Genomic DNA, 15,362 nt, shown 5'->3' on the forward strand with positions numbered 1-15,362 from the left:
GAAAGCTTATTTAAAGAAATAATAGTGACAGACTTCCCTAATCTAGGGAAAGATAAACATCCAGGTATATCAAGCTGAAAAGTTTACAATCAGATTTAATCCAAAGAAGATTACAATTAATGTGTCAAATATCAAACACAAGGAAAGAATTTTCAAAGCAACAAGAGAAAAAAGGAATCATATAGAAGAAATAATAAAAAGTTGTCATAGATTTCTTAGGAAAAACTTTGCAAGCTGGAAGAAAGTGGTATGTCAAAGTTCTAGAAGAAAAAATATGCAATCAAGAATACTTTACTGAGCAAGTCTGTTCTTTAATACAGAAAGACATAAATCCTTTCCCAGACAAAAAGAAGTTGAAGGAGTTAATCACCACAAGACCTGCCTTATAAGAAATACTAAAGAGTGTTCTTCAAGCTGAAGTACCACTAATAAGTAACATGAAAATATAAAACTTACTGGTAAAAGTAAACATATAGTCAAATTCAGAACACTAAAGCACTGCAAGGATGGTGTGTAAATCACTTATAACTCTAGTAGAAAGGTTAAAAGACAAAAGCATTAAAATTAACTATCATTACGTAGACTTATTAATTTATACACAATACAAAAAGATGGAAATTGTACGATCAACACCATAAAATGAAGGGGAGTAAAAAGGCAGAGTTTTTGCAAGTAGTTAACTTTAAGTTATTATCAGCTTAAAATAGAGTGGTGTAACTATATTTTAGTTACAAATGGAAACCAGAAAACAAAATGGTAACCACAAAGGAAAAACCTAGAAGAGATACAAGAATAAAAATAAAGATAAAAGAAGCGAAGCATACCACTACAGAAAAATCATCAAAACACAAAAGAAAACAGGAAGAGAGGGGGGGAAAGGGACAAAGGACCTACAAAAAAAATCCCAAACAAAAAAACAGAAAACAATTTTAACCCAAGAATATGGGGAAAGGGGAAAGGAAGGGGTTGGGAGGGGGGTTGGTGGAGGGAGGGTGATTGGTGGGATCACACCTACAGTGCTTCTTACAAGGGTACATGTGAAACTTACTAAATGTAGAATATAAATGTCTTAACACAATAAATAAGAAAATGCCAGGAAGGCTATGTTAAGCAGTGTGATGAAAATATGTAAATTTTATATAAAAGCAGTAAAAAAAAATTTAAATGGCTATAGCATATCTTTACCTATCAATCATTATTTTATATATAGATATATTAAACATGCCAATAAAAATACATAGAGGGGATGAATATTTTATTTTAATTTTTTTTTGTTTAATCACACAAAACACACCACCAAATGACTCACATCGGTTCCTACAGTTACAACCTGTGAAGCTGCTACTTTTCACAGCTTTCCTACATCCCCCGGGCCTCCTCCCAGTAACAGGGAGGAACGTCCCTGCTTGCGTATATAGAGTGCAGCACATTTGGCAGGGCCCAGCACTCAGATGGAGAAGAGGCAGCTTCAGAGTGTAAGCATTTAAAGGTGATTGTTCATTTTTTTTTTTGTAGAGACAGAGTCTCACTTTACGTGGCCTCACACAGCTCACAGCAACCTCCAACTCCTGGGCTTCAGCGATTCTCTTGCCTCAGCCTCCCAAGTAGCTGGGACTACAGGCGCCCGCCACAACGCCCTGCTATTTTTTGGTTGCAGTTTGGCCGGGGCCGGGCTTGAACCCGCCACCCTCGGCATATGGGGCCGGCGCCCTACCGACTGAGCCACAGGCGCCGCCCTTATTTTAATTTTTTTGCAGTTTTTGGCCGGGGCTGAGTTTGAACCCACCACCTCCGGCATATGGCACTGGCACCCTACTCCTTTGAGCCACAGGTGCCACCCTGAATACATGTTTTAAGAAACATAACTATATGTCACCTATAAGAGATTAATTTCACTCATAGGGACAGAGTTAAAGAGAAGGGATGAAAAAAGATATGCCATACAAATGGAAACCAGAAAAAAGCAGGGTTATCGATACTTATATCACAAAAAATAGGCCTTACTACAAAAAGTGCCAGTAGAGACAAGGAAGATCATCACATAATATTTAAAAAATCAGTTCATTAAGAGGATATAACAACTGTAAATGTATATGCACTTATCATCAGAGCACCTAAATAGACAAAGCATATGTTAATAGAGCTAAAGTGAGAAATTGTGAGCAATACAATAACAGTGAGAGGCTTTAATATCTCAATTTTATTAATGGGGTAATTTTTATCAATTAGGTCATCTGGACAGAAAACCAATAAAAACACATTCAACTTGAGCCACACTTTACCAAGTAGACCTAATAGACATAGACACAACATTCCATCCAATAGCAGCAGAATATCTATTTTTCTCAGATGCACATGAGACATTCTCCAAGATAATTATATATTAGGCCACAAAACCAGTCTTAAAAAATTTTTTAGGACTGAAGTCATCTCAGTTATCTTTTCTGATCACAGTAGTATAAAACTGGAAATCAATATTTTTAAAAAGCATAGGCAAAAGGCAGTGCCTGTGGCTCAGTGAGTATGGCACCTGTCCCATATACCAAGGGTGGTGGGTTCCATCCTGGCCCTGGCCAAACTGCAACAAAAAATAGCCAGGCATTGTGGTGGGTCCTGTACTCCCAGCTACTCAGGAGGCTGAGGCAAGAGAATCGCCTAAGCCCAAGAGCTGGAGGTTGCTGTGAACTCTGACACCATGGCACTGTACTAAGAGTGGCAAAGTGAGACTCTGTCACTACAAAAAAAAAAAAAGCATAGACAAAAAAAAACAAATAAATATACAAGTAAGACTATTTCCAATTAAAAAACCTTCACAGCAAAGGAAACTATCATAAAATAAAAAGGCAACATACAGGATAAGAAGAAATATTTGAATAGAATACTCAATTTTCTATACTCCATAGAAAATAAATAAATAAATGAAAACCTAATTAGAAATGAGCACTGGGATTCCACAAATACATGGCAGGAGGCACACAGAAAAAAGGAGAGGGAAGTGGGGTGACTCATTCAGCTGGATTAGAGGTCCCACATGTGCGTAGAGGGGGTAGGTGAGAGACTCCCAGGACACAACAATTCTACTGAAGACTTTGAAATCCTTGCTACAGGAGGGCCCTCCACCCTCACAGGCCTTCAGAAAGCACAGGGAGCTGTCTAGAGACTGCACACCAGCATTGCTTCAGAAAGGAGCAATATAAGGGGGGTGAGGGCAAGATGGCCTACTGAGAGCAGCTTCTGAGGGAGGCTCCTGTCCAAAAGGAAAGATAATGCCCAGAAACAGTCCAATTAAGCTGATGACTGGGAGCCCAGCCAAGAGAGATATAAGAACTTCAGGTCACCTCTGCTAAGGCAAGCTGCGAATCCAAGAAACCAAGCTTCAGGTACAAAATCATCTGGAAGGAGGAGTGTCCATCCCCTCCCCTAAGAAAGCTGTGGTATTTCTTTGCTTTTCTTTCTCCTTTCTTTTCTCTCTTCGTTTGCTCCTACAGATTTTCTATGGACAAGAGGTGAAGTATGGAACACTTGCCTCACCCCACGAGTGACTTCTGTGAGAAGTGGAGACTACTTCCTCAGAGGGACCTTGCCGTGACTCTGAACAATCTCTTACTAGGCAGAAATATCGAACTGAGATCTTCCCTGCCATTCTGAACTTCCAGTAGGCCCTTGCCCCTTTACCTAATAAACCAGAATACTGACCCCTTCTGAGACTGAGGGAGGAGATTCTTGAGCAGTTCCCCCCTCCCTGTCTGTTGGACCTAGCACCCCACCAGCAAGAGACTCTGGGGGCCGCACTGAGCCCCCCCAAAACAGGATCTCCACTGGCAGCCACGCAGCATCGCACCCCGCACCCCATGCCAACCCTGACCTCCATACGAATGGTGCTATGAAGCATGAACAGCACCCACCAGGACCTCCGTACAAGCGGTGCCCACCAGGACCTCCATACCAGCAGTGCCGCGACCCATGACCCGCAACCCGTACCCACCCATATGCCTGCCCTAGGCAGGGAAGCCCTGGCCAGGGGCTCGCGGCGGCCAAGTGGCACACACCTGAGCCTCCATACTTCTACCCCAGCCAGGGAACCACAAGCAGCCACGTGACACCACGTCCCATGCCTCTGCATGCCCTGACCAGAAACTCAGGGAGCCGTGCAACCACATGTCCTCCTTCCCTTACTCTCCCAGCCTCCGCACTGGCCCACTCATCTGGCCACGACCTTTGGTAGCTGTGCACCCTCCGGAGCCATCCCTGCCTCTGTGTGGAGCCCTTCTCCTCGCCAGAGACTGAAGGAGCCTTGGGCTCTCTGTGCCAAAGTCACTGGGTGCCAGGCACTCCCAGAACTGTGTGCACTACCACCCATTATGTTGTTGGATCTGGGTGTGTCACACTCCGGAACTGCTCCCACAACCAGAACTCCCTGCCTGGGGAAACCCCAGAGGAGTTACACAGGGTCACTCCCTACAAAGATCCAGCAACAATAGATTGATCCCACTGGCTTCTAATCTTGGAGAGAAACTTCCTCAACTCTGAGGACAGCCAGAGGCAATGGTGAAAAACAATCATGAGGCAAAATCAATGGAAAAACATTGGCAATATGATTAATCAGAGTAGATCAACTCTCCTAAGGAACAATGAGGCACCCACAGCACAAGATCCCATGTACAAACTAATAGCTGAGATGTCAGAAATCGAATTCAGAATATGGATGTAAATAAGATCAAATTTGAATTCCAAGTAGTAACCCAAAAGATGTCTCAAGAATTCAATGAATTCAAAGACCAAATGACCAAAGATTTTGACACATTGAGACAAGAAGTTGAGCCCTCAAAGATCTGAGAAACACAGCAGAATCCTTCAGTAACAGAATAGAGCAAACAGAAGAAAGGATTTCTGACATTGAAGACAAAGCTTCCTAATGCTCCCAACCTCTCAAAGAGGAAGAGAAATGGAGGGCAAAAACAATTCATTCTCTCAGAGAGGTCTGGGATAATTCAAAGAAAAGCAATATTCGTCTTATAGAGATCCCCGAAAAAAACAAAAAAGTGGCTTCACAAGGCACAGAGTCCCTTCTTCATGAGATTAAGAAAGAGAACTTTCCAGACATGCCAAGAGATTCTTAAATTCAGATAGCAGACAGTCAGAACTCCAGCATGACTCAACCCAAATAATACATCCCTCAGACACATCATAATCAATTTCACTAAAGTTAATATAAAGGAGAAAATTCTGCAGATAGCCAGATGAAGAAAACCATAACCAACAAAGGGAAGAATATTAGAATAACTTCAGATCTCTCTGCTGAAACCTTTCAAGCTAGAAGAGGATGGACATGGGCTTTTAATCTCCTAAAACAAAATAACTTTCAACCCAGGATCTTGTATCCAGCTAAACTGAGTTTCATTTATGATGGAGAAATTAAATACTTTAATGACATTCACATGTTGAAGAAATTTGCCATAACTAAACCAGCTCTCCTGGATATTCTCAGACCTATCCTCCATAAAGACCAGTGTAATCCTCCACCACAAAAGTAAACCCACCCAGAAAATTTTGATCAAATTCCAACTTCCACAGTCGCAAAAGGATTAAAAATGTCCACCACACTCTTGAAAGGCTTAACAATATTCTCAATTAATGTGAATGGTTTAAAATGTCCTCTAATGAGGCACAGGTTGGCTGACTGGATACCAAAACTCAAGCCAGATATCTGCTGCATACAAGAATCTCATCTTACCTTAAAAGATAAATATAGACTCAAGGTGAAGGGATGGTCATCTATACTTCAGGCAAATGAAAACAGAAAAAAGCAGGCATTGCAATCCTATTCGCACATATAATAGGCTTTAAACCAACTGAAATAAAAAAGGATAAGGATGGACACTTCATATTTGTTAAAGGTAATACTCAATATGATGAGATTTCAATTATTAATATTTATGCACCCAACCAGACTGCACCTCAATTTATAAGAGAAACTCTAACAGAAATGAGCAACTTGCTTTCCTCCAGTTCCATAGTTGGACATTCTTTTTTTGTTGTTGTTGTTGGGCATTCATTGAGGGTACAATAAGCCAGGTTACACTGATTGCAATTGTTAGGTAAAGTCCCTCTTGCAATCATGTCTTGCCCCCATAAAGTGTGACACACACCAAGGCCCCACCCCCCTCCCTCCGTCCCTCTTTCTGCTTCCCCCCCATAACCTTAATTGTCATTAATTGTCCTCATATCAAAATTGAGTACATAGGATTCATGCTTCTCCATTCTTGTGATGCTTTACTAAGAATAATGGCTTCCACTTCCATCCAGGTTAATACGAAGGATGTAAAGTCTCCATTTTTTTTAATGGCTGAATAGTATTCCATGGTATACATATACCACAGCTTGTTAATCCATTGCTGGGTCGGTGGGCATTTAGGCTGTTTCCACATTTTGGCGATTGTAAATTGAGCTGCAATAAACAGTCTAGTACAAGTGTCCTTATGATAAAAGGATTTTTTTCCTTCTGGGTAGATGCCCAGTAATGGGATTGCAGGATCAAATGGGAGGTCTAGCTTGAGTGCTTTGAGGTTTCTCCATACTTCCTTCCAGAAAGGTTGTACTAGTTTGCAGTCCCACCAGCAGTGTAAAAGTGTTCCCTTCTCTCCACATCCACGCCAGCATCTGCAGTTTTGAGATTTTGTGATGTGGGCCATTCTCACTGGGGTTAGATGATATCTCAGGATTATTTTGATTTGCATTTCTGTAATATATAGAGATGATGAACATTTTTTCATGTGTTCGTTAGCTATTCGTCTGTCATCTTTAGAGAAAGTTCTATTCATGTCTCTTGCCCATTGATATATGGGATTGTTGGCTTAAATTTAAGGCATGAAACAATAAAAATCCTTAAAGAAAGCATAGGAAAAACACTGGATGATATTGGCCTAGGGAAAGACTTCATGAAGAAGACTGCCATGGCAATTGCAACAACAACAAAAACAAACAAATGGGACTTCATTAAACTGAAAAGCTTCTGTACAGCTAAGGAGACAATAACCAAAGCAAAGAGACAACCTACACAATGGGAAAGGATATTTGCATATTTTTAATCAGACAAAAGCTTGATAACTAGGACCTATAGATAACTCAAATTAATCCACATGAAAAAAGCCATAGTTGGAGATTCTAACACCCCTTTAGTAGTGCTGGATAGATCCACCAAAAAGAAGCAAAGCAAATAAATTTTAGATTTAAATTTAACCATTCAACATCTGGACATAACAGACATCTACAGAAAATTTCATCCCAACAAAATTGAATACACGTTCTTCTCATCAGCCCACCGAACATACTCCAAAATTGATCACATCCTAGGCCACAAATCTAACCTCAGCAAATTTAAAGAAAAAACACAAATTATTCTTTGCATCTTCTCAAAATGTCATGGAATAAAAGTTGAACTCAATAACAAAAGGAATCTACATACCCATACAAGGACATGGAAGCTAAATAACCTTATGCTGAAGGATAGATGGGTTATAGATAAGATTAAGAAGGAAATCACCAAATTTTTAGAACAAAACAACACTGAAGACATGAATTATCAGAACCTCTGGGATACTGTGAAGGCAGTCCTAAGAGGGAAATTTATAGCACTGCAAGCCTTCCTCAAGAAAACAGAAAGAGAGAAAGTTAATAACTTAATGGGACATCTGAAGCAACTGGAGAAGGAAGAAAATTCCAACCCCAAACCCAGCAGAAGAAAAGAAATAACCAAAATCAGAGCAGAATTAAATGAAATTGAAAACAAAAGATTTATACAAGAGATCAATAAATCCAAAAGTTGGTTTTTTGAAAAGATCAGTAAAATAGATAAACCTTTGACCAAACTAACCAGGAAAAAAAGAGTAAAACCTCTAATTTCATCAATCAGAAATGGTAAAGATGAAATAACACCAGACTGCTCAGAAATTCAAAAAATTCTTAACAAATATTACAAGAAAATTTGCTCTCAGAAATATGAAAATCTGAAGGAAATTGACCATTACTTGGAAGTATGCCACCTACCAAGACTTAGCCAGAACAAAGTGAAAATGTTGAACAGGCCTATCTATATCAAGTTCTGAAATAGCATCAACTATACAAAATCTCCCTAAAAAGAAAAGCCCAGGACCAGATGGCTTTACGTCAGAATTCTACCAAACCTTTAGAGAAGAACTACTACCTATATTACTAAACCTCTTCCTAGATATAGGAAAAAAAGGAATACTACTCAACACATTCTATGAAGCAAACATCACCCTGATCCCCAAACCAGCAAAAGACCCAACAAGAAAAGAAAATTATAGACCAACATCACTAATGAATATTGATGCAAAAATACTCAATAAGATCCTAACAAACAGAGTCCAACAACACATCAAAAAATTATACACCATGACCAAGTGGGATTTATCCCATGGTCTCAAGGATGGTTCAATATACATAAATCTATAAATGTAATTCAGCACATAAACAAAATAAAAAATAAATACCATATGATTTTCTCAAATGATACAGAAAAAGCTTTTGATAATATTCCACATCCCTTCATTATCAGAACACTTAAGAAAATTGTCATAGAAGGGAAATTTCTTAAAGTAATAGAAGAATGGAATAAAAAGTATCCAATGTATTCAGCCCTACATGAAACTAATTTATGGCTTTCACACAAAAGCTATAACCCAGTTACAACCTAAGTATAGAGGAAGAGAGGAAAGGGAGGGGAGGGAGGGGGAGGGGGATTGGTGGGATTACACCTGCGGTGCATCTTACAAGGGTGTATGTGAAATTTAGTAAGTGTTGAATGTAAATATCTTAGCACAATAATTGAGAAAAATGCCAGGAAGGCTATGTCAACAATTGTGATGAAAGTGTGTCAAATGCTCTGTGAAACTAGTGTATGATGCCCCATGATCATATCAATGTACACAGCTATGATTTCATAAAAAAAAAAAGTAATAGAGGCCATCTACAGAAAACCAACAGCCAATATCATATTGAATGGAGTTAAATTGAAATCATTTCCAGTTACATCAGGAACCAGGCAAGGTTGCCCATTGTCTCCATTGCTCTTTAACATTATAATGGAAGCTACTGCAATTAGGGAAGAAAAGGTGATCAAGGGCACCCTCATAGGGTCAGAAGAGATCAAACTTTCACTCTTCGCAGATAATATGATCATATATCTGGAAAACACAAGGAATTCTACTAGAAAACTTTTAGAAGTGATCAAGTAATACAGCAATGTCTAAGGCCACAAAATCAACACCCATAAATCTGTAGCCTTTTTATATACCAACAATAGGCAAGCCATAAAAACAGTCAAGGACTCTATTCATTTCACAGTAGTGCGAAAGAAGATGAAATATTTTGGAGTATACCTAACAAAGGATATGAAAGATATCTACAAAGAGAACTATAAAACTTTAATAAAAGAAATAGCTGAAGATGTTAACAAATAGAAAAAAATACCATGTTCATGGCTGGGAAGAATCAACAATGTTAAAATGTGTATACTACCCAAAGCAATATACAATTTTAATGCAATTCCTGTTAAAGAATACTTTGAAAAAGAAAAAATAATACTTTGTTTTATATAGAATCAGAAAAAACCTCAAATAGCCAAAACATTACTCAGCAAATAAAACAAAGCAGGAGGACCTGAGACTGTACTATAAATCGATAGTGATCAAAACAGCATAGTACTGGCACAAAAACAGAGAAGTAGATGTCTGGAACAGAATAGAGAACCAAGAGATGAATCCAGCTGCTTAATATTATTTGATCTTTGACAAGCCATAAAAACATTCAGTTGGGAAAAGATCCTCTATTTAACAAATGGTGTTGGGTGAAGTGGCTGGCGATTTGTAAAAGACACTTTTCACCACTAACTAAGATAGACTCTCACTGGATAAAAGATTTAAACTAAAGACATGAAACTATAAAAATACTTAAAGTGCAGGGAAAACTCTTGAAGGAATCGGCCTGGGTGAATATTTTATGAGGAGGACTCCCCAGGCAATTGAAGCAGTATCAAAAATACATTACTGGGACCTGATCAAACTAAAAAGCTTCTGCACAGCCAAGAACATAAAAAGTATAGCAAGCAGACAGACCTCAGAATGGGAGAAAATATTTGCAGGTTATACCTCTCACAAAGGTTTAATAAACAGAATCCACAGAGAACTCAAATGTATTAGCAAGAAAAGAACAAGTGATCCCACCTCAGGGTCGGCAAAGGACTTGAAGAGAACCTTCTCTAAAGAAGACAGATGCACGATCTACAGACACATGAAAAATAGCTCATCATCCTTAATCATCAGAGAAATGCAAATCAAAACTATTTTGAGATATCACCTGACCCCAGTAAGAGTAGCCCACTTAACAAAATCCCAAAGCCAGAGATGTTGGCATGGATGTGGAGAAAAGGGCACACTTCTACACTGCTGGTGAGAATGCACACTAATACATTCCTTTTGGAAGGATGTTTGCAGAATACCTAGAGATGTAAAAATAGACCTGCCATTCGATCCTATAATTCCTTTACTAGGTATATATTCAGAAGACCAAAAATCACAATATAACAAAGACATCTGTACCAGAATGTTTATTGCAGCCCAATTCATAATTGCTAAGTCATGGAAGAAGCCCAAGTGCCCATCGACCCATGAATGGACTAGCAATTTTGGTACATGTATACCATGGAATACTATGCAGCCTTAAAGAAAGATGGAGACTTTACCTCTTTCATGTTTACATGGACGGAGCTGGAACATATTCTTCTTAGCAAAGTATCTAAAGAATGGAAGAAAAAGTATCCAATGTACTCAGCCCTACTATGAAACTAATTTATAGCTTTCATATGAAGGCTACAACCCAACTATAGCTCAAGAATATGGGGAAAGGGCCAAGGGAGGGGGGAGGTCAGGGTGGACAAAGGGTAATGGGTGGGGCCACACCTACGGTGCATCTTAGAATGGGTACAGGCGAAACCTACTAAATGCAGAATACAAATGTCTACATACAATAACTAAGAAAATGCCATGAAGGCTATGTTGAACAGTTTGATGAGAATATTTCAGATTGTATATAAATCCAGCCCTTTGTACCCCTTGATTGCACAAATATACACAGCTATGATTTAACAATAATTTAAAAAAATTAAAAAAAAGAGCAGCGCCTGTGGCTCAAGAGTAGGGCGCTGGTCCCATATGCCAGAGGTGGCGGGTTCAAACCCAGCCCCGGCCAAAAAAAAAGCACAAAAAAAAAATAATAATTGGGCGGCACCTGTGGCTCAAGGAGTAGGGCGCCGGTCCCATATGCCGGAGGTGGCTAGTTCAAACCCAGCCCTGGCCAAAAAAAAAAAAATAATAATAATAATAATTAAAAACAAAATCAGCCATTCAAATAAGCAAAAAAATCACACACTTGGCTTTGCTTTAAATAACTTAAAAAAAAGAAAGAAAGAAAAGAACAGAAAAGAAAGGAGTTATAGCAGAATCCTGTAGGCTTTGGAGACCTGAGTACTGCAGCCAGAGTCGCTTTGAGAGCCCAGCCCTGGAGTTTTGCAACTGCCCAGCGGTGAGATCTGCCACTGCCAAATCCTCACCACCATTGCTGAGCCAGAGAGGGAGTAAGGAGGCCAGGCACTCAGACACCAAACTGCCATGGCTACGTGCCTCTGCTGCCACTGCTCACAGGGGCCCACTCTACTGCTGTTGTTGCTGGGGACTCAGGTGGGAACAAACCCCTAAGAACCTCTGCCTCTACTGCCAGCACACAGCAGGGCCTATCAGCCATGTTGTTGCTACTGCTGGTGCTGTGGAACCCAGGTGGGAGAAAATTCTCTCACATCTGACCAGTCCCTGCTATGGAAGAGGGCAAACCCTGCCATTGCTGCTGCTGCTGGACAATCCAGGTGAGGGCAAACCTGACAGTCACCTGCCACCATTACTTCTACTGCTCCATTACTACAACTGCTCCTTTTGTGGCACCCTGGTGGGAGCAAAACCCCATGCCTCCCTGCCTCCACTGCCACCACTTATACAGGCCTGCCCATTCAGCATTGCTGCTGTAGAACCAAGCAGGAGCAAACCCCCATAAACCCGCAGCCTCTACTGCCACCACTTAGGGGGTCCTGCTCTTTCCCTGCCTGAACATCCACCAGAACTTGCTTAGAACAAGAACATCCACCAGAGCTTGCTTACATTGTGACAACCACAGGGATCTAGGGGTGGGGCGTAGGAGAGGAGCATCTTTCCCAGAGTTCTAACTTTTAGGGTAGGCTGCCTCAAGGTGACTAGGAAGTGTTGCGAATGCTTTCTTAGGTCAGTGGAGGGCAGAGAACCCACTCTCCTGCACCAGAGAATACCTGTCTCATGATCTGAAGTTGTCTGCACCCCACTTATGCAAGTGCAGAGAGGAGTTATACGAGAGAAGAGTGTGCTCACCCCAGAGCAGAAGCTGCACCAGAACTTGGGAAGAGATGTGGAGATAGGGACCTCTTGTCTGCTAACCATCCAGAGCTGAGACCTAGCTCCCAAGCATGAGCTTTGTCACGGTGGTTCCAAACCAGAAATCTCAGCTCTGGAGTCTCAATTTCTCTGGGTCCACACCCATTGATTCTTAGTGCCCTCTTGGACTTCAGCAGCCATGGGGAACAGAATTCCATGGAGCTTGGGGTTTGCTCCTTTCCCTCTGAAAAGTATTTTTGAGTCAGTAAAGTGCCTTTGAGTGACTCAAGGACAAAATCTACCACCTCCCTCAGGGCTAGCAGTCTTCTCTCCAAGACTTCCCTCCAAGTGAATGCTGGAAGGAGCCTATCTGACAGGAACCACATCTCCTCTGCTGGAATACTTCAGCTGCATTCCACAACCATCCTGACAGCACTGCACACAACAGGCTGAGCTGCCCCCATCACCTCTGCTGCAGCTCTGCCATGGTGGGAATGGCATATTGGTGCTTTTGGGTCCCTGCAGGACAGAGACCACTGAAGAAGCTCCACATGGACCTAACAGACACATACAGAACATAGCCGAAATTGAGAGGCATAAGTGGCTGTGGTCCCATAGCTGTCAGCCTCTGCAAATCTTGTATCCATCACTCCTGTCCCAGGCTCACAGTGCATCTGTCTTTTTCCTGCCTGAGTATTCTTCCAGAGCAGCAGAGTTCCCAGCAGAGAACAGGTGAGATAGAAAGGTATCTATTTTGAGTTTAAGCAAAGAGATCTAGAGGACAATAAATCAGCATAAGAATGCTGGGAATATTAAAAAACAGGCTCCTCTGATTCCACCCACAAAGGATCAAACTAAATCTGCAATAACAAACACTGACTAAATGGAAATTTTTGAAATGTCAGATATGGAATACAAAATATGAATTGCAAGTAAGCTCAGTGGGATCAATGAGGAAGTTGAAAACCAGTAAGAGGAAATTAGAAAATAATTCAAGGTATGAATGAAAAATTCACCAAAGACAAAGTTAAAAAAATAAATAAATAAAACAGACCTCCTGGAAATGAAAGAGTCATGTAGCAAATTTCAAAATATAATAGGAAATTTTAACAACAGATTATACCAAGCAGAATAAAAAATTTCACAGCTCAGAAACAAAGATTTCAAATTAACCTGCATAGTAAAAATAAATACAAAAGGATCAAAGGACATGGAGAAAGTATCCAAAAAATATGAGATTATATAAACACCCAAACAGAAGAGTCATATGTATCCTTGAGGTAGAAGAGGAAAAGGCTTGTAGAACGTAAATATCTATTTGAGGGAATAATGGAGGAAAACTTCCTTAGTCTTGCTAGAGATTTAGACATTGAGATACAAGGTCAATACACTTCTGGAAGAATTATTGCAAATAGAACATCACTAAGGCATGCAGTCATCAATCTTGCCACCATCAAAGTGAAGGAGAACATCCTACAAGTGGCAAGTTGAACATGTCAAGTAGCTTAAAAGAAAAACCTATCAGGATAACAGCAGACTTCTCAGCAGAAATCTTATAAGCCAGAACAGAGTAGGGTCTCAACTTTTATACTCTTAAATGGAGTAACTGTCAGCAAAGAATTCTGTATCCTACAAAACTACATTTCATAAATGAAGGGTAAATAAAATCTTCCCTGAAGAAGCAAACACTAAAGAAATTTGTCATTATCAGACCTGCCCTACAAAAAATGCTTGAAAGTGCTCTAAGCACTGAAAATGGTTGATGTGTACCACTGTGAAAACAATCAAAAGTAAAATTCCCAGGGTGGTGCCTGTGGCTCAGTGAGTAGGGTGCCGGCCCCATATACGAAGAGCAGCATGTTTGAACCCAGCCCTGGAAAACTGCAACAAAAAAATACCCAGGCATTCTGCTGGGTGCCTGTAGTCCCAGCTCCTTGGGAGGATGAGGCAAGAGAATCGCCTAAGCACAAGAGCTGGAGGTTGCTGTGAGCTGTGAGTCCATGACACTCTACTGAGGGCAACAAACTGAGACTCTGTCTCTAAATAAATAAATAAATAAATAGTAAAACCCCCAGCTCCTAAACAACAGTAACACAGGGAAAATACAAACAAAATGGGTAACAATGAACATAATGACCAGAACAGTATTTCACTGATCAATATTAACATTGAATACAAGTGTTTTAAATTAACTAAAAAAACATAAAACAATCCAAATAGTCCAGGTGCAGTGGCTCATGCCTATAATCCTAGCACTCTGGGAGGCCAAGGCAGGTGAATTCCTTGAGCTCACTGTGGAAGATGAGAAACTTGAAAGCAAGATCAACGATATGGACAAACAGAAGATTCTTGACAAGTATAATGAAATTATCAAGTGGCTTGATAAGAACCAGACTGCAGAGAAGGAAGAGTTTGAACATCAGCAGAAGGAGCTGGAGAAAGTCTGCAACCCCGTCATTACCAAGTTGTACCAGAGAATGCCAGGGGGCAGGCCTGGAGCAATGCCTGGGGGCTTCCCTGGTGGTGGCGCTCCTCCTTCTGGTGGTGCTTCCTCTGGCCCCACCATTGAAGAGGTTGATTAAGCCAGCCCAAGTGTAGATGTAGCATTGCGCCACACAGTAAGATATTGAAGGATCCAAATTTGTAGCAAATTATGTGGCAGATTTAACGCTGGGCTGCTATAGCGAATTACTGGGCATTCTCAGTACTTGAATATGGAACATGTGCACAGGGGAAGGAAATAACATTGCACTTTAAAAGCAGTGTATTTAAAAAAAAAAAGCAGTGTATTGTAAGTGGAAAATGCAGGGTCTTAAAGCTGTATTTAAAATTGAAAAAAAAATGAATGACAATAAATACATTCAGAAAAGAAATTAGACGATTGCTGCA

This window comes from Nycticebus coucang, chromosome 8, assembly GCF_027406575.1.
Source record: "Nycticebus coucang isolate mNycCou1 chromosome 8, mNycCou1.pri, whole genome shotgun sequence".
Classification (NCBI taxonomy): Eukaryota; Metazoa; Chordata; class Mammalia; order Primates; family Lorisidae; genus Nycticebus; species Nycticebus coucang.